Genomic DNA, 27,957 nt, shown 5'->3' with positions numbered 1-27,957 from the left:
GTTGATAATTTTGATAAGGGGTAAATTGAGTTTGCCCCTGGGGTTACTGGTAACCATACGATTGCTGGGCGCCATGCTGAGCCTGATAAGAAGGCTGCGCTTGGTAAGAACGTTGGGATTGTGACCCACCTTGCATCGGATAACCAATTTGAGTTTGGAGCCCAGAAGGATGTCCTTGAACAGGTTGAGCTTGGACCAACTGGCCGGAAGGTTGTCCTGGTTGGGTTTGGGACGAACCCGTTTGCCCAAAAGGATGAGCTTGTTGGGTAACAGGCTGTCCTTGTGCAACTAAGGGTTGTCCTTGCGGGACAGATGGTTGAGCGGGCTGGACGGCCGGTTGACCTTGAGGTTGGCCAGCTTGTCCAGAAAGATGACTAGGCTGGGCAGTGGGTTGACCCTGCTGTATGGAAGGCTGCCCCCTGTTGGATTGTCGGTTGACCTTGTTGAATATAAGTTTGTCCTGCTTGTCCAGAGGGATAACCTTGCTGGATACCAGGTTGACCCTGTTGGATGTAAGGTTGTCCTAGTTGTCCAGACGGGTAGCCTTGCTGGATACCAGGTTAACCTGGATAGCCAGAAGGTTGAGTCAGATAAGTAAAAGAAGGACCACCAGCGGCCGAAGGTTGTCCCTGATAGGGTTGTCCTTGTAGGGCCCCAGGTTGTCCTGGGTAAGACTGGCCATAATATTGCTTCCCCTGGGGGGTTTGCATATAAGATGGCTGGCCTTGGTTAGGTGGTCCCTGCAGCTGCACAGGCCTTGCTTGGCCTCCATGGAAAGTGGTGGCGTTCCAAGCAACGGATAATGGTACCGAAACCTCAACAATAGGTTGAGTAGGCAAGGGTTGAGAAAGCTGAAGGTATTGACCAGTAGAATCGTAATAATATAATGGACCTTGCGCATTCGGATCCTGAACAGCTTGTCCATAGGCATCATATGGCCCCCCTCCTGGGACGAGACCAGAAGAGGGTGGTGCACTTTGTGCAGGATGGATAACTTTGGGTGTGTGTGCCAGCTGGCCGCTACTCACTTAACCGTGAGGTGGACCAGCACCAGTGTTCAAAGCTGAAGATGCTGTAACGACACTAACAACCGGAGTTGAATGTGCTACACAAATAGTTGGATTCGTTGGAACTGAAGTGACAGGTGTAGTGTGGACTTGTGAAACAAAAGGTCCCGAGGTGGGAGTGATGTGGGGGTCCCACATACTCGAAGCAGGGACCCTGGCACTTACTTTATCCCTCAACGACTTGTAGCGTGGGGGTAGCGGAGAAGTAGCTGGGATAGGAGTGTCGATATTCGACAAAACAGGTGTCTCACTCACTCTAGGAGACGTCTCATCCATGTGAGAGGTAGACATTGGAGACGAAACACCAGGGGGGGTAAAAGGAATATCGTCCTCTTGAGGCTCCCAAATGGGGTTCCAATGAATTTCATAACCTTCATCGTCCGGGGCGCGAGAGTTGATCGGTTGGATACTCGGGATAACAGGAAGAGTATCACTTACAACCGATACCTCAGGAGCAACGGAAGACGGAGACCCTTGATCACTTGGAACGGGAGTCGACGGTTCAGCCAGGATGAAAAACTTCAAACAAGACCTAAGGGAATCTAACGATAAAGGACCCTACTCAAACTAACGCACACAAGATCTAACCAGGTAATGTTAATCGCGGCCAAATAAATTTTAAGACGCAAGGACACAACTTGACATTTTCATGTTTTAAGAGTCGAGAAAAGGACAAAAAGGTGACTCTAGTCGCCTTCGAATGTTTTGTGAGCTCGAAGTGACAAACTGCTCAAGTGAGCCTTTTCTTTTAAGGAGTCTGAAAAGGATCAAAAGTGACTACTCTGGAGAACTAGGCAAAAGGGTTTACCAAACAAATCCGTAAAACTGCATATACACCTTGGCAATCGTATGAAAACCAAGGACTTCCCGTACAGCAGTCAATCTTCCCGAATGTTGTGTTCGGTGCGTTACAGCTTGTAAGGCGGCAGACACGACTTCCTGTGGATAAAGGGTGATAACCTAGTGGGGTCTCCCCTATATACGCGACGGTACGTGGGAGCTCAAGTCCGTGCTAGACCACTATTGAGTCACAAAAGGAGGAATCACCCAACCGTAATGTGAAACAACAGTGACTAGGTTTAACGACGCCGGAGCACGTCTCTAGCCTAGACCTCTAATCAGTGAGCGTTATGTTCCAATGCGTTTTTAAGTTCATTCAGTTCATTTTATGGTTGATCTTTGATTAAGTTTCAATTTCCAGGTCCTACCGTATGTAATCTCTCACAATTTCCTAAATGCAAGCTATATGCCAAAGAATATCATTTCATTCGATGAATACTAACTACGAGAGAGTTAAGAATTTTTCAAACAAACAAAATGACCACAAACAATCAAGAACCACTCTAATGCAGCTAATGGCAAGAAACTTTTTCTTGTTTTAAATCACTAATCAATGAAAGGCTTCTAATTTCAATTAACTAATTCAACGCAAAAGAGATTGTTCGTTTTCTTTTCAATGGCAAAGTGCACTAAACAAATTTTGAGGGATAATAACATTGAGTAAAAAGACAAATTTCACTCAATGAGGACACAATCAAATCCCCAAAACACCAAGGCAGTCCTTCAAACCAAGAAGAAAACACAAAGACCTCTATGATCTATGTGATCTAAGCTCAAACGAAGCCAAGCGAAATCCAAGCGGAAAAAGGGCAAATCACTTGAATACCAACAAAAGGCTTTGACAACTACTGAGCGAGTGCAAAAAGTAATCACAAAGTCGACTGGACGATCAAAGGACCCAAGACTCCTACGGAAGGCTCGATGCACAGAGCCACTAGATGCCCTAGGGATAAAATGTGAAATCGATAGAAAGAGGCAAACACCCGAAGGATGGAGGTCTAAAATCAGTCAAACAAGGATAAAACACACTCCAGTAATCGAAAAAGACGTGGCAAGATACAAATCCAAGCTCAGAGGGCTTGAAAACAAGCAAACTGGAAAAGTTGACAGGCCTGACGCGACTGTCTGGCTGTAGCTCGCGCTTTTAAGGGATTGGCGCAGGTTACCTTTGAGCAACATGCGCCAATTGGCGCGACTGTTAGGATAAAAAGTGCGCTAATCAAGTTTGCTAAGTCAAAAACAAAAACAAGCAATCCAGGGCTTGAAAACAGTATCTAGGCAAACCAGGAAGCAAGAGACAACAAGAAATCCAACCCAGAAAGCTATCTAAGCAATCAAAACAAGAGAGACCAAAGAGACAAGACAAACTCCAAGTTGTTTAGTTCGTAAACCAAACCGGAGATTGACTGAAGTGGCGTTGATCTACTTCGCTAATGCAAAGCAATAGCGTTTCGAAGGCTACCTGGCCGTACTTCAGGCTCCGTCTAAAGTTTACAAATCAAACAACAAGTTAACTCCCCAGTATGGTCGCCAAATTGTTGTAGAGGTAAATCCTCTCTACAGACAGAGACGATCCCTACTAGCCCAGACCGGGTCTAGCAACAATCACACAATGCTATCACGCAAGTTCCTAATTGAAAATAAAAAGTGGATGGTGAGAACCTACTTGGATTCCAATGCTAATGTTCGTAGAAGAGACGACACTCTCATTCCTTTGCCTTGGCCGGTCACGATCCCCACGATCTTCGTGATTGGACACCTGCACATGCAAAGAACAACACGAATACAAGCATAAAATCTAGTAGATGCAATTATATATCAGTCAGAAAAGATATAACTCAACATCAATCATAGAACAATGAGAGTGGAACCATAATGATAGTCATCTATTATTGATAAATAACAAAGAAGAATACAACCATCGTTCTGACGTCAAATCCTCCTTTGGCTGGGTCATCAGCTACACAAGTCTTGCAAAGCTTGTTGGGATAGGAAACAAGCCTCTCTCTCTTTGGGTGACAAGAATCTCCTTACTTAGATTTGGCATTATGGGTGCAAAGAAGGCTCTTGCAGCTTCAAACTCTTGAACTCCTGGAATTCTCTATCACTATACTAGAACTGGAACTACTACTAGCTTGCTCAAGGCATAGAGGCAAGCTTTTATAGATAGAGAGGAAAGAGATAGGATCAACCACATTATTCATGGGATTGGCTTTATCACTTGGAAACTTCCATGAAAGGTGGCAAACCACTTCCCTTCTATGGAGATTCGAAGCCAAACCATCCTAGCTCAACATAGATTCAGTTGGTGAATGGGTTGAGGAGAATCTTCGGAAGCTTGTTGGTTAGAAACTTTACTCAATTCGGTTGGCGCGAGTGCGACTCTGAGACAGAGCGCCAATGGCACGCCCTATTTAGAGGATTTCCCTCATGGGCGCAAGCAGTACACTGTGGACCAGAAATAATGCAAAAAGAGTTGTTTTCATGGATATTTTGCAGGAGATGTCTTCAGGGCATATGAAGCTCATACTTAGAGGAATATGATGCAGGTGGTTTCAGGTCATGTCACTTCTCACAGGTCCCGGAATGAGTCCTCCATTGTGCGGGTGAGGGGTAACAGGGACGATGACAAATGGTGACAAATTGCTGTGTAACAGAGAGGTTGACTCGAATTCTCTCCAATAATGGCACCATAAATGTTTCCTCAAAACCTAGTAGGTCTTTTAGAAGGGTACCCTACTAGGAACGCACTAATTTAAGTGACAATAATGAGGTGTGTCCCATTGTCACCACAACCACTACCCTTTATTATTTATGGACTTTCACCAATAGGAGGCTTCCTGTTATGGAGGTCACCTTTGTTAGTTTGTGTAGCTCAGATAAGTGTTCTAGTCTCAAGCGGCGTCAATGAGGTCAGGAACACAATTGGATTAATTATCTCCATGCTCAGTTTATTTTGTAAAGGGACAATGTCTTAATTAGATTTATAAACCAATTTTAATTATTTTCCTAGGTGTAACTTAGGAAAATATGTTAATTAATCAGTATTAATTGAGACAAGTCGATTTCTCTATAGTGACTCCTAGAAAAGTGACTTGATGTGATCAGGATGATTTTAGTGATCGATTGTGATTAGATCATGATCGTTGATTCATCAACGAGATATTATAAGAAGAACATTGATGGGTCATCTTGGAGACACAATCCGAGTGAGAAAGGGATGCACAGTGATGGCGTGGGAGACACCAGCAACTGGCTTTAAACAGGAGAAATTGAGGAGAGATTTACTTGAGGAAATTCTTCACAATTATTAAAGTTTTTTTAGAGACAAGGAGGCCGAATTATTTTGCAAAAGGGAGGTCGTATTTATCAATGCAAGTTTCCAGTTTACCATTGCAATTTGTTGGAGGATTAGTTTGAGTTGCTAGTTGTCAAAACAATTTACAAGAGGAGGTGTGACTCTATTAACTCCTAGAAAAGAGACTTGATGTGGTCAAGATGATCTCAGTGATCGATTGTGATTAGATCATGGTTTTTTATTCATCAACGAGAGATTATAAGAAGAAAATCGATGGGGCATCTTGGAGGCACAATCCGAGTGAGCAAGGGATGCACAGTGATAGCGTGCGAGACACCAGTAATAGGATTTTAGCAGGAGAAATTGAGAGACATATTGAAGGAAATTCTTCACAATGATTACAGTTTTTTAAGAGACAGAACGAGGTTGAATTATTCTGCAAAAGGGAGGTATTATTTACCAATGCAATTTTTTGGAGGATTACTTTGAGTTTCTAGTTTCCAAAGAGATTTACAAGAGGCAGTGCGAATAGTCTAAGAGACATGTTCGAGGTAGATAAACTTACACGATTAATTTTTTGGAGGCAAGAAAAATTGCCAGAAAGGCCAGTATACATTTCCTGTGGGTAGTGCAAGTTCATAGAGGCAGAGGAAATTTCTCAATAGAGGCCAATTTTATTTGGAGATATTCGATTTGGTCAGTTGAAATGAAGAGGAAAATTGTTGGAGCTTTTCCAGTGAAAGGAAAGCAATTTATGTATATTCTCAATTTTCTAAACAATTAATAATATAAACCTTCATCTGTAGAATTGGTTTTCCCCATCTTGGGGTTTTTCCAGGGAAAATTTGTCCAAAAATATTGGTGTTGATTTTATGTGTGTTGTTTTTTGAGTTCCTGTAGTTTATTTAATTAGTGAAATTTGCAGTTGTGTTTTATTTAGTGATTGCAGTAAATTAATTTGTTGGGACAAATAATTTAAAAGATAGGATAATAATAATCAAATTAATTAAAAATATAATTTTCACATGGTGTCAGAGCATATTTGAGGGCATAAGAGGCTTAATGCAGAGTAGAGGAGAGAAGACAGAGGGTTTATAAAACCAAATTCGATTTCTTCATATTTATTTGGGGTTTGTTTATTTTCCCAGGGTTACAAAAATGGCTTAACATGGATTAACAAATTAGGACAGACTGGAGAGTGCATCTAACTTTGGTGTCTGGAAATCCATGATTTTATTATTCCTAGAAGATAATGGTCTCAAGTAATATGCATCCAATGTTGTAGTCGTGACGACAAATGCAACATAGCTTCTTGCATACAAGAAGGAAGATGCCAAGGTGATGCAAATAATCCTAGAGGCAGTCAAGGATCATATTGTTCCACATATTGTAGAGTTGGATACAACCAAGAAGATGTGGGATGCCATCCTAAATTTGTTCTAGAATGCTATCGTGAATAAGAAGTTGATTCTCAGAGAGAAGCATAGAAATACCCAGATGAGAAAAGGAGAAGGCGTTGTTAGTTACCTCACCAGGCTCAAACTTGTCAAGGATGAGTTAGCAATTGTTGAAGAGAAACTAGAAGATGATGGGATCATGAGAAAAACTTTGAATGGGTTCTCAAATAAGTGGGATGTTTTCTTTCAAGTGATTAATAGACAAGATACCCTACCGAGATGGGATTGTTTATGGAGCAATTTTACTCAGGAGGAGCTTAAGTTGAATCTCGTCGATGGAAACAACAGTAGGACCCAGAAAGGTCAAGGAGATTAGGAAAACGTAGCTTTAATATGAAAGGGCAAAGAAAAGAAGGGTTCTAACAAAGGACCTAACCCCAAAGGAGAGAAGAAGAAGAAGGACCTTTCAAAGGTAAAGTGCTATGGTTGTCATGAGTTTGGAAACTATGTCAGTAGTTTTTCATAGAGGAAGAAAGGTGAAAATAAGGGAAAGAAAAAGATAACAGCTTCAACAAGTGCATACCATCTTTCTAACAAGATGGAACGAGAATTCACACTTAGCTTGTCTGACTAGCTCAACCTCATACGGTGTTTGTTACATAGACAATGGGGCATCATTTCATATGACAGGAGTTATGGAGTACTTCTCTAGCTACAAGGGGGAGGAAATCAGATTCTAGATTGATATGGGGAACAAGTCCAAGTGCAACCCAGTTGGGAGAGTGTTTGTTCTATTTCAGAGGGAGTTTGGCAAGCCAATTCCCATCCATTATGAGTTGCATGTGCAAGGAATGGGGATGAATTTGATTTCCATTTATATTATACAATATAAGATGTACAATGTACTCTTTAGGGAACATAAGATGTTGATAAAATGCCAGGAGTGGAAATCACCCATAGTTATTGGAGTTAGGAACAACAAACTTTACAAGTTGTAGTTGGATACTCAAAAGACACTGGTGAGTAGCAACATTCTGAGAGATCAGGGAGGGATATGGAATAGGAGGATGGGCCATCATGGGACACATAAGTTGCTCCAAGAAATAGTGACAAGTGTTCCAAAGGTGAAGTTTCCTAAAGCAGTTTTTCCAAGTAGTGACACCAAATCCAAAGGCGTTCTTGATTTCGTTCATTTTAATATATGTGGTTCGATGTCGACTTAATCTCTCAAAGAGTACAAATATTTCGTTACCTTTATTTATGATTTCTTCACAAAGATCTAGATATACTTCTTGATGACTAAGGATGAGGTCTTCAGTCGCTTCCAAAAGTTCAATGCTCTTGTGGAGAATTCGAAAGGTAGTAGGTTGAAGGTTCTTCATTCAGATGATTTCTTATAACTCGTAATAGAATGGGGTTGCTGAGAGAAAGAATCATTCAATATCAAGGGAAACAAGCACCATGTTGTATGACCAAGATATGCCACATTACTTATGGGCAGAGGCATGTAGTACCACAATATATATTCAAAACAGGGTCCCACACAAGGTGCTGGGAAATATAACATTGGAGGAAGTGTTTATAGGGAATAAGTCAGATTTCATCCACTTCAGGATATTTGGAAACTTAACATATTGCCTCATTCTAGGGGATACATGTTCCAAGTTGGATTATATTGCAGAGAAGGGGTACTTTGTTGGGTGCAATGAGACCTAGGCATATACAATATTTTTTCCAAGTACCAGGAGGATTATTGTCAAGAGGGATGTTCGATTCATGGAGGACAAAGCATATCGAAATTCAAGATATTTTCCAACAACAATTGATCAGAGTGAGCAACTAGTAAGAGCTCCAAGGGTATAATAGAAAACTTAGGGACAAGATAGTGCAACTATTGTTACCATACCAACATAGGCTCAGGTGTGAGTGCTCTTGAGAGTTCATAGAGTATGGTGTTGCAGATGCAACAGATACACAAGATACATCAAGAGGATGTGGAATTCTGAATTCCACATTCTACATTTGGCAAGAAGAACAAAGAGGTTCATCAAACACTTAGGGATGCTCAGAAGTTTGTGGGAACTCATAACATAGGTAGGAGAGAGAGGAGACAACCGTATGAGTACACCAGCTACATGGAATTAGTGAATCAAATCACGAATAGCGAGCCCTCCAAATATTAGGAGGCCACACAACAATAGGTGTGGCAAGATGCAATGGTTGAGGAGTACACCTCAATCATGCAAAACAATGTTTGAGAGGTGGTTCCTATATCAACAGATAGGGTGATGGTTGGATCACGTTGGATCTATAAGATCAAACATGGTGCATATGGTAGCATCAAGAATACAAGGTGATGTTTGTGGCCAAGGGGTTCTCTTAGAAGGAGGGAATAGATTAAGAGGTGAAATTCGTTGTTGTGTCTAGTTATACTTCTAACAGGGTCGTGATCTCACTAGAAGCACAGATGGGATCGCAGATCCATTAGATGGATGTCAAGACGATGTTTCTTAATGGAGAATTTGAGGAGAAAGAGTACATTGAACAATTGAAGGGCTTTGTAGCACACAATAGTGAGACCCGCATGTGTAGATTGAAGAAAGATTTGTATGGGCTCAAGCAAGTTCCTTGGCTGATTCAAAATATCCTTACTCCTTTGCAAGATTTAGCCAATCTTACACTCCCCTAGATTCCATCATCCCAAGGACTACGCACTAGCCTTGTCAATTTGGTGATCCAACACAATTTCATCCACAAACTTGAATTTCGCTCTCTCTCTCATTTTGACCCTCCTAAGGATAAGCGACCAAGTTAGGGTTTTGTGCAAATTGACTAATAGGAGGAATTTCAACTTGTGGAGGGATTCAACATTGAGGGAAAACTTGTTTGCCTCAAAATCAACCTCCCTTAGTGGATAATCTCTCCATTTCAAGCCCTAATGTTCTTACCCTAGGTAGATTTTCCCTAGTGAAAACCCTAGTTTGGGTAAAGCTACAATTTGAGGACTTATTGAAGGTTTCTTGGGCCAATTTCTTGCTAAAATTCATTTTTTGGAAACCTTTTATTGGTTTATTGATCCTAATATATCCCATTTGGCTTGCTATTTCTCAAGCCCTAGGTCAATTATACCCTAATTTAGCCTTACTAGAGGATGTGAGTTGCCTCTCTTTCCTTGATTGAGCCATGCACTTAATAAGAGCCATCCTCTATAAGCCTCTAGTGCCACCTCAATCCTTGGACTTAACATTTCATAGGTCACCTTGTTAGTTTATGTTGCTCGGACATGTGTTCTAGTCTCTATGGTGTCTATGAGTCTAGGGAATACCCAGAATTGATTTCGCGAGAAAAGGCACTAATAAGATTTAATTAAGCAATTAATTAAATTTTCCTAAGTTTAACTTAGGGAAATAACTCAATCAATCAGTATTAATTGGGGAAAATCTATTTTTCTCTAGAGACTTCCAGAAAAGTCACTTGATCGAGTCAAGATGATCTTAGCCATTGATTGTGATTAGGTCATGGTTGTTGATTGTTGACGAGATATTACAAGAGAAAATCGATGGGGTTGGAGAGACACACTTGAGCAGTTCGAATTACCCTAATTGCAAAGATAGAAAGGGTGTAGTTGAAGCGAAGGGAGACACTAGCGGCAAGGATTTCAATAGATATCTGGGAGGAAATTTTTGGAGGGGATTTCCACAAAGTTTCCAGTGTCTCAATGATAGAAAAGGAGGTCAATTTTATCTATAGAAGGAGGCAAAAATAGCAGTGTGAGTTAGCCAGTTTACCCAATACACATAACTGGAGCAGTATTCCATTTCCTGTTTCTAGAAGAATTGTCGGAGAAGGCTCGAGTAGCATTAGTGGGAAAAGGGAGGTAGTTTTACTTACCAAGATATTTTCCCAACGGATGTGCTGATTTTCCAGAGAAGACAATGCACATTTCTAGGCAGCAGTGCGAGTGCCAGAGAGGAGTGCGAGTTTACTGGAGGAGGTCGACTTGGTTTGCAAAGCAAAAATTTTGTCTCTAGATGATTTTTCGAGTGCAGATTATTATTTTTTCAGAGCTTTTCCATCATTAGGAAAACAATTGTAATTTCTCAAATTGTTGAAGAATTAGCAATATAAACCCTCATATGTTGCATTGATTTTCGATGCATTGGGGTTTTACCAGGGAATTTTGTCCAAACATTTTGGTGTCATCTATCTAGTGTGTATGCATTATTTTCTAAGTTCCTATATTTTAATTTGTGAAGATGCACTTGTGTTTTAATCAGTGTTTGTTGCAAAAAAATTGCAGGTGAGAAATAATTTGAAAAGACAGGAGAATAATACCTAGAAATTGCAATAGTAATTAAAAATTTCACATGGTATCAAAGAAGATCTGAGGGTAGAATCTAGATCTGCGCAGGAACAAGAAGGGAAAGCACACAAGGGTTAATACCTAGTTCGATTAAACCCATTTTGAGTTATTTAATTTATTTCTCCAGTGCACAGCTTTTCCAGAGATGGTCGCAGCAAGATTGAGAGATGAGGACAGGTTGGATGAAGCCTCAAACTTTGGAGTTTGTAAGGCCAGGATATTGTTCCTATTAGATGAGTATGGTCTGAAGGATTTTTCTACAACAAGTATTGTTTTTCCAACAAATCCCATCCACTTCCATGAGTACAGGAGGGACAATGCCAAAGCGAAGAGGATGATTCTAAATGAAGTAAGAGATCATATTGTTCCATGCATCTTGGAGAAGGGTACAACAAAGGAAATTTCGGATGCCATCATGAAATTCTATTAAGATCTGTTAAAAAACAGGAAATTGATCCTCAAGGAGAAGCTAAGGACCATCAAGCAGAATAAGGGAGAAGACATGACCACCTATTTCACTAGATTTCAGTCTATCAGAGATGAGTTAGCTACATTTGGAGAGAAACCCAATGGTGATGAGCTAGTGTGTATATCAATGGGTTGTCAAAGGAATGGAGAATGTTTGTGCATGTGATTTCAGGATGAGACAAACTTCTAGATTATAATCGTCTATGGAGTGACTTCACTCAGGAGGAGCTAAGGCTCATCTTAGTCGAGGGCACCAACAACAGTGGCAAAGTACTGAAGGTTGAGGAGGTTGAGGAGGAGTAGGAGAATGTAGCCTTAGCAGAAAAATGAAAAGAAAAGAAGGGGTCCAACAAGGGATCTAGCTCAAAAGGAGATAAGAGCAAGAAGGACTTATGAAAGGTCAAGTGCTATGGTTGTCATGAGTTTTTCCACTATGTCATTGATGTCCCATAGAGGAAGAAAAAGGGAAAGAAGCAAGTTGGAGGTTCAACAAAGACAGAAGAGCTCTCTAGCAGGATGGATCAGGAGTTCGCTTTGATTGCTTGCCTAACTAGCTCGACTTCACAAGGTGTTTGATATATAGACAACGGACTGTCATTTCATATGACTGTATTTAGGGGGTAATTCTCTAGTTACAAGAGGACATCGTATTCCATATTCAGATTAGGAACAAGTCGAAGTGCACTCTTATAGCACGAGGGACTATTCTATTTTACAGGGATAATGACATGGAAATTCCTATCAAAAAAAAATTTCATGTGTCAAGCTTGGGGATGAATTTGATCTTTGTGTCAACCCTTCATAACAAGGGCAGCAATATCATCTTTAGAGGGGCTAGAAAGTGGCTACAACAAAAGGATTGGAGATCAACTATAGTAGTTCGGGTGAGGAGTGATTGGTTATACTGGTTGTAGTTAGACATGCCCAAGGAACTAGTTAGCAGTAGTTCGAGAGACCAGGGGAGGTTATGGCATAGGAGCATGGGCCATATTCATCATGGAGCACTGAGACGTCTTTGTGAGATGGTGACAAGTGTTCAAGAGGTGAGCATAGAGCACGATGATGTATGTTGAGGATGTGTTGGGGAACCTTTCGACGGCATCTTTTCCAAGGAGTGACAGTAGGATGCAGGTTATCTTAGATCTTGTAGAGTCAGATATATGTGGGTTGATGTCTACGAGATATCTCAGAGGATATGAGTACTTTTGTACTTTGATTGATGATTTCTCCAGGAAGACATGGATCTATTTCTTAAAGACCAAGGATGAGGTCGTCAGTTTCTTTCAGGAGTAAAAGGCTCTAGTTGAGAATGTGATATGTAGAAATATCCTAACTCTTTGGTCAGATAACGGATGGGAATGCACTAGCAAAGAGTTCCAAGAGTTCTATACTAGGGAAGGACTCAAGAGAGAATGTATTGTTCGTTACAACCCATAATAGAACGGGGTTGCTGAGAGGAAGAATGGGTCTATTTCAAAGGCAGCATGAGAAATGTTGTATGACTAGGATCTTGTTGATGCCCCGAAAATCGTTGCAACAACATTGGGGAAACCACCCGGTCTGGACCTTAGTGCAGCTCCTTTTCCGTTTGGGATAGTGGCTCCGACTGGGGATAATGGGACCAGTTTCCCAGAAATAGAGACAAATGGGATGGATGAGTGACTTCTGAATTAAGCTAGCGGTAAGCGATGGACTTAAACTATTAGCAAGAATATAACAACTAAAATCTATCCCGGGGTCTTATCAATCTTTCAAAGCGTAGCGTTTGATAATCTATGCTTTAAAGTAGGCATGTAGATGACTCTAACACTAAAGCATGGAGGTTTAAATCATTTAAGATTGCTCTGCATAATTAGTTATGCAGAGCGATAATAGCGAATTACTACACTTATTCATTTATATCATTGACACACGCATGATTAAAAGAGATAACAAATCACAAAACATTCAATAGTGAAATGAAATGAAGATTTGCTGTTATATCACACACATGTATTCAACAATAGCAAAGATAATAACACAACAATTCATATAAAAAGAAAGAATGCAGATACAGATAATAGTACCATGTAAGCTGCTCAACAATCCAGTCTATCAATCGCTATGTCGCAGTTCTTCCTTCAAACCAGAAAGCATTCCAAACAAGAGACAATAGTGCACAATTGAATATAACAGCCTTCTCGTTAAATTCAGAACTATTGGTCGAATTTCACAAAAGAATATAGGCTGAAGCACAGTAGTGCAAACTTCAGCTTTTAAGTCTGTTACAAAATTTTACGACACTTTCCAAAACAATGAAAGGGTCTATAAATACTATGCTAATCTAAATATCTAAAAACTGAAAAGCTACTAAATTGGCATTAACAAATATCATCATCTTTTCTGGCGATCTGGCAGTCGGCGGCGATGCTTCATTCGGTAGTCTCTTTGCCTTTACTCCTTCGCTGACATATCGCCAGCATTGGCTCTACTTCTGGCGGAGTGTTGAGACGTGAAGTTAGCTGGGCATCATATGTGGCATCTTGAATGACGGAAATCAGGTATCGGAGGGCATCCGTTAAACAGTTGAGAGCCGACCTTTGAGAATGTGGTTTAATCAGAAAGAGCCAGTATGCATCGGAGGTTAAAGTATTTACTCCAGCGATTAACCTTCCTTGTTTTTCCAGATCAGGATGATTTCTCTGCTCAAGCATGTTTGTTGTTGTTATGCTTCCAGGTGTACACTGGGAGATCATGTTTGCCAGATAAAGCATGTCATTGACTAGATTGATCATGTTGCTGGCAATCATTTTACATCTTGAGGCCGCCCTTTCCGCCTTCATTACCTGGATGTTCCATTCCATGAAGAGTATGTCCTTGTACGTTTCATAAATTCGGGGTAAATTTGCCACTTTTCCTTCTTCAGAATCTTGCCACTCAAGATATTCGGATATGGTATCTTCAGCCTGATCTAGCTCATTTCTGGCTTTTTCTGTCTGTTGACATACTGCCGTGGATGTTTCGCATAATGACTCAGCATCAGTAAGTTGTCGGCATAAGAGCCTGATCTGAGATATTAATGCGCCATTTATGCGAGTTGCCTCTGCTATGAAATCGTCGACACTCTGGGCGTCTTTGATGCTTTCGAGCTGTGCCGATAGCTGATCTATTTGCTCATCCTTTGATTTCATTAACAGCTCATTCACCGTTCTCAATTGTGCCAAAGTTTCTGACAATTCATTCTGCCTCTGGACTGCGTTCTGTTCTTCGATTTGCAACTGCTAGGTTAACAAATTGTTTTCTTGCTGTTGAGCCAGCAACTGCTCTTCTACCTGTGCTGCCTTGTTTTTCGCCTCAATTACTTCTGCCTGTAATGCATAGATTTCATGGTCTTTATTTTTTAACATAAGACTTACCTCTGATGCTTTGTCGATAGTTGCTGCTGAATAAGCTCCCGCGAATTGCGATAGCTTAGTTAGATCATCAGAGGGGTCCAATTCCCCTTTCCAGACCACATTGCCCGTGACTGTTTGCTCAGGAGAAATAGAAGGTTGATCAAGCCTTCGTCTCTTCCTAGAGCGCCTAACAATGGCTTTATGCTTTGGGCTGTAGAAAATATCTAGGGGAGGAATTTCTTCCACCTGTAGATCAACTTGATCGGACGGGTCTTGAGTGATTACTTCAACATCCTGTGAAATGGGTGGGCCGCTGGTTCTTTCCAGAACCTGAGAAGAAGTAGTATCGGGAGCATTGTTTGTTTTAGATGTGTCTGAGTCTTTAGAGGCTTCCTTACCACTGATAATGGAATCAAATTGGTTCCATTCTTTAATCAATTCAGGATTAGTGGAGGTTTGCTCATGTTGCTCTGTGTGGGTCTTGCTCCGTTCTTTTTCTTGTTCTGCCCTCTGCTGCTCCTCCTGCACTTTCCGCTGCTGTTCCTCCAGTTCGTTTTTCTGCCTATCTTCCTATTCTTTCTTTGCTTTCTCTTCTCCTATCTGCTTCCTCTGTTCTTCTATCTCTTTCTGCCTTCTTTGCTCTTGATCCTTCTGTGCCTTTTGCTGCCTCTCTAGCTGCTCCTTTTTCTGCCTTTCTGCCTGCAGCTTGTTTTGCCTTTCCTCCTGATGTTTATCCTTTTCCTTAGTTATAACATGAGGTGATCGTATTTGCTGCCGACCAGGCTCGCTTGAGGAAGATGCTGGGGTTGTGGATAATAAATCTAGAGGCAGAGTTTGCAACCTCTGCTCTCTAAGTTTATTAAACTCAGTCAATGCCACATCATTGTATCTTACTGCAGCAAGCTGTTTGATTTGGCTTATTGAACCGGCACTTACGAACAAGTCATCAAACATGTCTTCTTGATGGACAATCTTTGACAGTTTGGCCTGTTCTAGGGCAATGAAAGCAGTCTTGTTTGGATCATAGAGTCTATTTGGGATAGTGGCCAGGGATATCATTTGGAGTTTTTCTGCTTCTTTTTCTGCATGCTTGTAGTTAAGTACAATATAAACTCCAATCCTTAAAGGAAAAGAGGGCCAACCTCTTTTCTTCTCCTCTTTGAGAGTTTGTGTGACACTCTCGGACATAATCTGATAACAGATTTCCCGGGCTAACAGTTTGTCTGGGATGTATAAAGGGAGAACGTGTGGCCTAGCTTTACTTCCAAAAACTCCAATATAGGTGAAATGCTCTTCCCCGAACCAATCTGCTAAGGCTGGTAATTCAAAAGAAGCTTCAAGAGAAATTCTTGGGATAGGTCTGTCGAAAATAGAATAGTGAATGGGCAGCATGAAACCATTGCAAATTTGATACAAATGGTCCTTGTAAGAGGACTTCCACAATTTCCGATGATACAAATGGATGGGTGTTGGATCATGGGTGGTCCATCTCCATCCGAGGACAGGAAACTCAGAATTAAAACATAGGGTATCCATAATGTAAGCAGAGTAATAAAACGGTGGGATTTTCCTTTCGCTGACTATGGTTTTGGCTCTAAATTCACGAACAGCTATGACCAACTTATCAGACAGAATAGTGGCCCAATCCATAATTATACTATTTACAGCCGCTTCCATTAGGGGAACCATGTCAATATGGATATTAGCGGAGTCATGTAATCCCCACAATCTACACATCATAATCCCCGCATAGCAATAGGGAGAAGCCAAAGAAGCATTGGAGTACTTACCCGAACTTTCATGCTTGTGTTTGGCTGGGTTCTGCCTCCAATCTCGGAGGGGTTCGGATGGTGATTCATTCTCTTTCGCGAACTTCTCCACGAAGGCTCTGTTATAGACTAGCTCAGGTTCAGGCAAATGATACATTCACCTCAGGTCATCTGGCTTGAACGACCCGAAAATTCTTCCATCTCTTGTATGGAAAGTTCTATCAGTGAGAGGAATTTCCTCGATCGCCTAGCGTACCACATCAGTGAAAGGTAGGACCTGCTCTCTTGCTGCTATTATGTGCAAAAAGGAGTCGGCCAAGTCTTTGAGAGTTGCATCAGACTTCCTTTGTTCATCTACGCTAGCTTCTGTCACTGTCTTTGTCGGTTGCTCGGCTTCTAACAGATTATATGTACCCTGCCAGGTAGTGCTAGGAAGACCAGTGCATGTAGTATCTGAGATTAGGCCTTTCTTTGAAACTGTGACAGCTTGGCCTGCGACGGGTGCAGTAATAGAACTTGCAGCCTTCTTGAACTTCTTCCCCATCATGTTTAGGCTTCTGTCGAGAGCTGAACTCTACACAAACGCAAGAGAAATCGTAACAGGGAAATAACAATGACAATCCATAACGGGAAAGATATAACACTTGAAGCGTGGCAAGATCAATTCTAAAAGGGGCTGCGGATCTAATTATTTAAGAAGACACCGCAGATGCAATGATGGTGATCTTACAGCCTGCAGCTTCATAAATGACCATTACGTCGTCATTAGGCTGAATGACCCCTTAAAGCGTGCAACAGATTTTTTAAAGGTCTAATCGTAAGTATTCGTTAAATCGAAGGGGCAAAGTTTTAATTAGGCATGCATTACCTTATCCCTGCATTTAACGGTTTTTTGAAATCTGTGCTTTATCAACCAGATTTGAATATAACTTAAAGGCTTTGAAGCAATTACCTTTTAAGGACTCTAATCATCGTTACACGTCATCGGATCACATTGGGGTGAAAGTGATAATATCATTTTGGAGCTGTTTTGGCGAATGCCGATCGCGACATCGCATTGAATTAGCGCATGAGCACATTACCAGATGTAGGTCAAATGATTTGCCGATTTCCGACTGCGATATCGCATCGCATCGGGGAAAAGACCTGCGCATCCTGTGAAAGCGTTTGGGATTCTGCCGACTACCGATAGCGATATCGCATCGGGTCGGGGCTTATGACTTAAGACATTTTTCACAAGAGGCAGCGCCGATAACAGATTGCCGATATCACATCGCGTCGGGGTGTAAGATATGTGTTCTTTTGTGTGTGCATTGAGTACCGCCGATTGCCGATAGCGATATCGCATCGGCAAGGACCAAGGTGCTATTTAAATGCGTTTCTCTTGTTATTGCGCCATGCGATCTTGGGATTGCTTTTTCGCATTAACCAAAAATTGTTTGATTTTTATTCTAAAAAAGGCTCTCATTCATAAATTCGTTTAATTATCATACCTTTTTTGAACAAATTTATTAATGCCAAAAAAAATTTAAAAGGGACCCATTTCATATGTTAATTGTTTGGAAAAATTATGTTATGAATGGGGAGTTGTTGTAGGGCACAACAATTGGCGATTCGCTGGCAGAACTAGTTATCTCTGGACTGATAAAAATACTTAAACTTTTTCCAATAAAATCTCTACAAAGGAAAGAAAATTTCTAATATAACTAGATATCTATTGATTCTGAATAAAGTAGAATTCTTCTGTTGACTTCCTGTTTTTGTAAAGAAAATAAATACATTCTAAGTTTTAAAACAGGTCTTTAATGGTTTATAATGGTAAAACAGAAAACTTTTCCCAAATCAGCTTTTAAAGTAAACCCCTCTGTCATAGGTAGAGCCTCTGCTGCAAGCAAACGTTTATAGTCTCGGCAGGGTTACCTTTTAACCATGTTGTTGTCCATTGTTCCATTCACTTAAGAGTGTGACTAAACATAATGAATTCAAAATATGTTTGCATATTTTGTACTTCATTTTCTTTTTTCTTTTAAGATAAAAAGCCATTGTCCTGGTTTGGTGGCCAGCTGTTGACAATGCCATTCACTGGTAGTAATCTAACTGAACAAGCTGGCTCGTGATGAGACCCCTTGTCTTGTAATTTCAAGCCATTACCCTGTTTGATATGCAGTTTTGGCAATGTCAGTTAAATTATTTTCCTATGAACATGGTAAGCAGGCTTATAATAAGACCTCTTATCTTTAATCTTTTATATTTTTTAGAATTACACTCTGAGTAATCATAAACTTTAGTGAATGGGATGAACAATTTTCCCTTTGAGAGTAAATGGATGACAGATTAAGGGTTAAAGATGCTGAAGATGAATTAGCTTCTATCTTAATATAGATAACCTTTGGAGACCAATTTTAAAAGACTCACAATGACTCATAGAACCTTTACGTTTTGAGAGAAGTTTACAAAGTAAGACTACGATCTCAAAATAAAAAGATATCTAATTTCCTAGCAATGATCTTTCTTGTTTTAGGATTCTATTATTCAAAAACAAATATTGATAGTGCCCCAGCGAGACAACTTTTGACTACAGAAAAAGGTCAATGGAAGATATCCTACACCCTTATTTTCTACAAATCCTACAAACTATAAAAATCTATCAAATTATAAAGAGAAGGGGTCACCTCCTCAATTAAAGAATTTCTTTAAGATCAGACCATTAACAGGGAGAGAATCTCTCACCCCTGATAAATCTTGCAGTATAAAGGTTGAATGGCCTATCTTTTCACAGATCTGAAATGGTCCAAGCCACAGTTTTTGAAATTTGGAGTGTTTACCTTTGTCTTCATGGGCTTTGTCCCATTTCAGGACTAGATCACCGACTTGGAACTGTTTAGGACTAGATGATGCTAGATCAAAAGCTGCTTTAATCACTTGCTGATGTTTGGCGTGTGTAATCTTGGCCTTTTCCCTTTCCTCTTCAAGTTTGAGAATTTGATTATATCTGAGCTGGATAGAGGAAGAAGGAGTTTCCTCAATAAATTGCACTAGGGCTAGGGAGGGAAGAAGAAGATTAGTTGGTATAATTGCTTCTTTCCCATAGACAAGTTTAAACGGAGAGGTTCCTATGGAGGCTTTCTGCGTTATCCTATCGGCCCATAATGCAAATACTAAGGATTTATGCCAGTTCCTATGATTCTCTTCAATTGTTCGCTTAATAATTTTGATTAGGTTTTTATTAGTTGATTCTGCTAGGCCATTACCCTGGGGGTAATAATTAGCAGAATACTTTAATTTAAACCCCCTTTTGATAGCGAAATCAATGATTGCATTACCTGAGAAATAAGAAGCATTATCAAAGACAAGAGCGTTTGGAACACCAAACCTAGTAATGATGAACTGGTCTATAAATTCAATGATAGCCTTAGAGTTTGTTGTCTTTAACGGAACTGCTTCTACCCACTTCGTAAAGTAATTGGTGGCTGTAAGGATGTATTTATGTTGCCTGGAAGAAGATGGATTGATTTCTCCAATGATGTCCAATCCCCATTGTTCAAAAGGCTGTTCAATGTTGACTGGTTGTAAAGGGAAAGCTGGTTTTTGTTGTCTTCACCAGAAGTTTGGCATTTGAGACATTTCCTTACATACTCGTGAGCGTCTTTAAACAAGGTAGGCCAATAGTAACCAGCATGAATAACTTTATGAGCTGTTGTATCAGCTCCAAAATGTCCTCCTGCCGGTCCGTCATGTAGCTCCTGCAAAACCTTTTGGGCCTCAGGTTTTTCAAGACATCTTAATAGAACATAATCATAATTTCTTTTGAAAAGTACATCATTAATAATCGAGAAATTCTTTGCTTTTAATCTAATGGCCCTTTTGTTTTTGTAAGACAAATTTGGAGGTGCATAACCATTCTTTAAATAAAAGATTAAATCTGCATATTGAGATTGGGAATCTGTAGCACTTATTTGATTAACTTCTTGGGTTTGATCGGTATCGCTTGATTCCGGAATGTTAGATGCTCCTGCCAATATCCTGCAAAAACCTTGGCCTTTAACAATCTTTGCTGGTTTTATTTCTAGGTCATACTCTTGGAGGGCTGCGACCCAGTTTTCCCTTTTTTCACCCAATTCTTTCTGAATTAATAGTTGCCTGACTGCCGGGAAAGGAACTATTACTTTAGTATGGGTTTTTAAAAGAAAGGGTCGATAATGTTTGACTGCCTTAAACACAGCAAAAGCTTGTTTCTCAACGTCAGAATAATTTAACTCGGCGCCCTGAAAGTTTGAGCTAAAGAAGGAGATGGGTGCTTCCAAATTGTCATCATTTAATTGCGTGAGTACTGCAGCGTAAGATAAGTCGGATGCGATGGTATACAGCGTAAAATGATTAGAAAAATTTGGAGTATTCAAGGCTGGGGCAGTGACTATTGATTGCTTGATAACATCAAAAGCATGTTTTTCTTTTGATCCCCACCTGAAGGTTGAATTTTTCTTAATCATGGTCTGGAGTGGTAATACTATCTGTGAAAAATCTGGAACAAATCGTTTGACGAAATTAATCTGACCCAAAAATGACTGCATCGCTTTTTTGTTGTGTGGAAAAGGGATTTCAGAAATTTCCTTAATCCGATCGGGATCTATATAAATGCCATCTTTAGATACAATAAAGCCTAAAAGCTTACCCTGGTCAAGAGCAAAGAAAGACTTTTTTGGGTTGAGGGAGATGCCATATCTTTTGCATCGCTGAAAAATCTGATTCAAGTCATGCAAATGATTAAATCTCTTTTTTGAATACACAGTAATATCATCAAGATAGACGACTACTGTTCGGTTAATCAACCCTCTAAAGGCTGTATCCATAGCTCTCTGGAAGGTCGCTCCTGCATTTATGAGTCCAAAAGGCATTTTTTGATATGCATATGTTCCCCATTTCGTTCTGAATGTGGTTTTGAGTTGGTCATCAGGATGAACTAGAACTTGGTTATATCCTGAGAATCCATCAAGAAAAGACATCAATTCAGATCCTGCTACTGATTGGAGGATTTGCTCCATAGTAGGCAATGGGAAGTTATCTTTCAAGCTCGCTTTATTCAAGTTTCTGAAATCGATACAAATTCTGATGTCGCCATTTTTCTTCCTGACTGGTACCATATTAGAGACCCAATTTGAATGTCGGACAGGAAAAATAATTTTGGCTTTTAAAAGCTTGTTAAGTTCCGACTTTATCTGGCTCTCCAAATTTGGGTGGATTTTCCTCAATTTCTGCTGAATCGGCTTCTGATCGGGAAGCATAGGAATAGTATGTTGGATAATAGATGTGTCATATGTCTTGAGATCATCATATTTCCAAGCAAAAACTTGTTTGTTTTTCTTTAAAAGTTTAACAAATGCTTCCTTTTCTTCTATAGAAAGTCCTAATCGTAAGTTGATATTTTGAGGAGTTTGCTCAGTTCCCAAATTGATCAATTCAAACCTTAAGGTAGAGCTTTGGAGTTTTGTATTAATTACAGGTTTGAACCTGTCTTTAATGTCATAAAGGTCTTCGAGTTTTACCACAGGCTTAGGGATCGCGTTCTCTTGAGATGTTCATTTCACTTGGGAATCATGCTCATCTTCTTCAATAATTTGATTGTCATAGGACTTTTCAGAGGTTAAGAATTGTAAGATATCCTCATCATGGTTGAAAACCCTCCAATTAGTGATATTATCAGGAACTGAAGGTCTAAAAATTAATTCTACAGAAAATCTATCAAGGCTATAGTCTTCAGAGGGCAGAAGTTTGGAAGCTACGTTGGCTAGTAAGTCGGCTGCTGAATTCTGTGACCTAGGAATTGAGGAAATATTGAATGCTAAAAAATGTGTGGTGAGATCTTGCACTAGCGATTGATAATGCTTAAGGTGGCTTGAGAGGCAATGAATTGCATTCCTTACCTGCTTGACAATGATCTCACTATCACCGAACACTTTAAGATATTGGACTTTAAGGTCGATCGCCTTATATAATCCTTGGACCAACGCTTCGTATTCGGTGGTATTATTGGTACACTCGAATTCTAGTCTACAGGACAGCATTATCTTTTCTCCTTGCGGACTAACCAAGATGCAACCTGCTCCTGAGCCCTCGCTGGACTTGGAGCCATCAAAATATAAAGACCAAAACAAAGGAGTATTTACAGACAAATTTACAGCTTTTTCATCATCATTAAAACATCTAGACAAATCTGTTTGCGAAAAATTCTCAATCTGAGATGTGCAATGATTAGATGAAAAAGGAGAAGGTTGGGCAACAAAGTTGCCAAAGAATGATTCTGACGAATAATTCCCCAAAATGTTGTTGTCGAACGCAACAGGCTGGTTTTCTTGTTCGAAGTCAGTTACTGTGTGGGTCATATGTTTCTCACGATCGATCCTGATTTGATTAGGCTTGCCTTTGTGGGGAAGCCACATATGTGACCAATCAGTGGAAATGTACCCATGGAGTTTTTCGGACCAATCTCTACTCAAAATTAAGCCGTAAAATTCAGGTATGTCGGCGATCAAAATATCTATTCTTTGTACAACCCTAGGATCAGCGGACAACCTGATGGTTACGGAATTAATTTCACCTACGACCTGCACTTTGGTTCTGTCTAACTGCACAATGTGAATGGCAGATTTCTGGGGTTCAATGTTCAGCTTAGAGCAAACTGAAGCAGGCATTATATTCGATGAAGCCCCTGAATCTATTAAACAATTGTGTAAGTTTCTATTATAAATCTCATAAGTGAGCAGGAAGGGTGGGGTGTGAGAATTTGACTTATCTCTGATTAAGACTGAATCGGTAATTTCAACCATACCTGCGGGAGGCTGGCCTTGATCGTTGGCAGCTCTCGTACTGGGAAGGGGAGTAGAGGGAACAGCATTTAATTCTTTGAGAAGTAGCTTTTGTTGATGTTTCAGTTTACTAAGTTCAAACATGGTTATATTTGCCTTGGTTTTCTTCATATCATCAACAATGTTATATTCCATTGAATCGGATACCACTAGGGTCTTGGATGTTGAAGGAGAATTAGAAGTTGAAGGCTGGCTTTGGGGAACTACCACAGGTAACTTTTTTGGGGGAATTTTTTCCTTTGCTGTAGTAGCGCCTGCACTCCTCTTCTTTGAAGTTGCTTGGGCGGGTTCAGAAGTGCTTTTACTTCTTGTAGTAACCGGAAAGGCTTCTTCTTCATTCTCCATGTCAGTGTTTGGGAGTATAAAATCCCACATTCCGTGGCATTCAGCTACTTCTTCTTCATCATCGGTCAGTGAAGGTGTTTCCTCTTCCTCTTCTTCTTGGTCCGAATCAGCGTTAGATATAACATTAGGTGGCTTTGATTCGGTTTTCTTAAAAGTCCTAAATGGTCTTTTGGTTGAAGTTTTGGCCACCTGCTTTTTAATCTCAACCATTTCATTGGACAACGTTTTAAGGACCTTTTGTAATCCTTCCATGTCATATGGGTCCTTCGGGGTTTTCTTCTTGGAATCTTCTTTAAACGAGACTTTTTTAGCTTTTCTATCTTCTAGAGCAGCTTTCTTTTCAAGAGCATTGATACGCTTTTCAACGGCAAGTGCTTCTTTCATATTTTCAGCTAACGTAGGTTTGCCAGCCCTGTCAACAAAGATTGCTATGTTGGCAGGTAGGGCAGTGATGTACCATTCGCTTCGGATTTGTTCACTTGGTTTAGAAGCGGTAGGGATTTTATTCAGTAGTTTATTAAATCTGGCATTAAAATCCTTTATTGGTTCCCTATGCTCTATTCTCAAATTGGAGAGGTCATTTATTAAAGTTGCTAAGGACCTATCATCTCCATATTTGGTGAGAAACTGCTCTTGGCATATAATCCAACTGGTAATTAAACCAGAAGTTAAGGAAAAATACCAGGATCCTGCTGATCCTTGTAAGGTATAGGGAAAGAGTCTTACAACAACATCTTGCTCTGTCACTCCTTTTAAGTTCACTGCTAACATAAAATTGTTAATATGTTCTTCAGCTTGGGTTCCGTTATCTGGATTAAATTTAGGCAGCCATTTTTCAGGAGCATCTGGTAGATCATGCAATGGTCCTGGCATATTGACTGCACCGGGCCTAGTCCATGGATCTGCCATTGTGCTAGCGACAATGGTTGTCACTACTGTTGGGATTCCAGATGTTTGGGACGGTATCAAAGATGAGGAGTGAATAGGTTGGGATATTGAAGGGGCTGATCCCTGATGAACGACAATTTGTAATGGAGGAGTGTATGGTTGACTTTGCAGATTAGGAGATGAGATGGAGGATATGGAAGAAAGGTCTTCACTATCAGATCCTTCAGTAATTTTCTTAGCCTTTTTTCTTTTGGGTAAAGGGAACTCAGTGGGTTCAATACCGAGTTTCTCGCTCTGAAGTCTGGTAAGTGGATGAGATAAATTGAACTGCGAAGTCGCACTGCTTTGCGATACTTCAGATTTTTGTGGCGAAATCGAGAAGCTCTGAAGTTTTTGGATTAGAGACTGGACTTCAGGGGATTCAAGACTCAATTGTTCTGAAATAGGATGGGTATGAGCAGTGGTGGTTGATTCTCCTTCTTCTCGATTGTGTACTGGAGAACCAGCATGGGATTGAGAAGCAGGAGGGGATTTGGAGGGAGAATTACTCTTAGAATGGCTTAAAGATTTGGGTTTGCTTGCCATTCACAGTCGAGGCCCTCCTTCTAGCGCCAAAAATGTTGATGCCCCGAAAATCGTTGCAACAACATTGGGGAAACCACCCGGTCCGGACCTTAGTGCAGCTCCTTTTCCGTTTGGGATAGTGGCTCCGACTGGGGATAATGGGACCAGTTTCCCAGAAATAGAGATAAATGGGATGGATGAGTGACTTCTGAATTAAGCTAGCGGTAAGCGATGGACTTAAACTATTAGCAAGAATATAACAACTAAAATCTATCCCGGGGTCTTATCAATCTTTCAAAGCGTAGCGTTTGATAATCTATGCTTTAAAGTAGGCATGTAGATGACTCTAACACTAAAGCATGGAGGTTTAAATCATTTAAGATTGCTCTGCATAATTAGTTATGCAGAGCGATAATAGCGAATTACTACACTTATTCATTTATATCATTGACACACGCATGATTAAAAGAGATAACAAATCACAAAACATTCAATAGTGAAATGAAATGAAGATTTGCTGTTATATCACACACATGTATTCAACAATAGCAAAGATAATAACACAGCAATTCATATAAAAAGAAAGAATGCAGATACAGATAATAGTACCATGTAAGCTGCTCAACAATCCAGTCTATCAATCGCTATGTCGCAGTTCTTCCTTCAAACCAGAAAGCATTCCAAACAAGAGACAATAGTGCACAATTGAATATAACAGCCTTCTCGTTAAATTCAGAACTATTGGTCGAATTTCACAAAAGAATATAGGCTGAAGCACAGTAGTGCAAACTTCAGCTTTTAAGTCTGTTACAAAATTTTACGACCCTTTCCAAAACAATGAAAGGGTCTATAAATACTATGCTAATCTAAATATCTAAAAAACTGAAAAGCTACTAAATTGGCATTAACAAATATCATCATCTTTTCTGGCGATCTGGCAGTCGGCGGCGATGCTTCATTCGGTGGTCTCTTTGCCTTTACTCCTTCGCTGACATATCGCCAGCATTGGCTCTACTTCTGGCGGAGTGTTGAGACGTGAAGTTAGCTGGGCATCATATGTGGCATCTTGAATGTCGGAAATCAGGTATCGGAGGGCATCCGTTAAACAGTTGAGAGCCGACCTTTGAGAATGTGGTTTAATCAGAAAGAGCCAGTATGCATCGGAGGTTAAAGTATTTACTCCAGCGATTAACCTTCCTTGTTTTTCCAGATCAGGATGATTTCTCTGCTCAAGCATGTTTGCTGTTGTTATGCTTCCAGGTGTACACTGGGAGATCATGTTTGCCAGATAAAGCGTGTCATTGACTAGATTGATCATGTTGTTGGCAATCATTTTACATCTTGAGGCCGCCCTTTCCGCCTTCATTACCTGGATGTTCCATTCCATGAAGAGTATGTCCTTGTACGTTTCATAAATTCGGGGTAAATTTGCCACTTTTCCTTCTTCAGAATCTTGCCACTCAAGATATTCGGATATGGTATCTTCAGCCTGATCTAGCTCATTTCTGGCTTTTTCTGTCTGTTGACATACTGCCGTGGATGTTTCGCATAATGACTCAGCATCAGTAAGTTGTCGGCATAAGAGCCTGATCTGAGATATTAATGCACCATTTATGCGAGTTGCCTCTGCTCTGAAATCGTCGACACTCTGGGCGTCTTTGATGCTTTCGAGCTGTGCCGATAGCTGATCTATTTGCTCATCCTTTGATTTCATTATCAGCTCATTCACCGTTCTCAATTGTGCCAAAGTTTCTGACAATTCATTCTGCCTCTGGACTGCGTTCTGTTCTTCGATTTGCAGCTGCTGGGTTAACAAATTGTTTTCTTGCTGTTGAGCCAGCAACTGCTCTTCTACCTGTGCTGCCTTGTTTTTCGCCTCAATTACTTCTGCCTGTAATGCATAGATTTCATGGTCTTTATTTTTTAACATAAGACTTACCTCTGATGCTTTGTCGATAGTTGCTGCTGAATAAGCTCCCGCGAATTGCGATAGCTTAGTTAGATCATCAGAGGGGTCCAATTCCCCTTTCCAGACCACATTGCCCGTGACTGTTTGCTCAGGAGAAATAGAAGGTTGATCAAGCCTTCGTCTCTTCCTAGAGCGCCTAACAATGGCTTTATGCTTTGGGCTGTAGAAAATATCTAGGGGAGGAATTTCTTCCACCTGTAGATCAACTTGATCGGACGGGTCTTGAGTGATTACTTCAACATCCTGTGAAATGGGTGGGCCGCTGGTTCTTTCCAGAACCTGAGAAGAAGTAGTATCGGGAGCATTGCTTGTTTTAGATGTGTCTGAGTCTTTAGAGGCTTCCTTACCACTGATAATGGAATCAAATTGGTTCCATTCTTTAATCAATTCAGGATTAGTGGAGGTTTGCTCATGTTGCTCTGTGTGGGTCTTGCTCCGTTCTTTTTCTTGTTCTGCCCTCTACTGCTCCTCCTGCACTTTCCGCTGCTGTTCCTCCAGTTCGTTTTTTTGCCTATCTTCCTGTTCTTTCTTTGCTTTCTCTTCTCCCATCTGCTTCCTCTGTTCTTCTATCTCTTTCTGCCTTCTTTGCTCTTGATCCTTCTGTGCCTTTTGCTGCCTCTCTAGCTGCTCCTTTTTCTGTCTTTCTGCCTGCAGCTTGTTTTGCCTTTCCTCTTGATGTTTATCCTTTTCCTTAGTTATAACATGAGGTGATCGTATTTGCTGCCGACCAGGCTCGCTTGAGGAAGATGCTG

Source organism: Pinus tabuliformis, chromosome 6 (assembly GCF_031772625.1).
Source record: "Pinus tabuliformis cultivar Carrire ecotype Pingquan chromosome 6, CPIR1, whole genome shotgun sequence".
In the NCBI taxonomy this organism is placed as follows: domain Eukaryota; kingdom Viridiplantae; phylum Streptophyta; class Pinopsida; order Pinales; family Pinaceae; genus Pinus; species Pinus tabuliformis.
The sequence above is the reverse complement of the archived record's forward strand: the minus strand, read 5'-3'. Positions refer to the sequence as shown.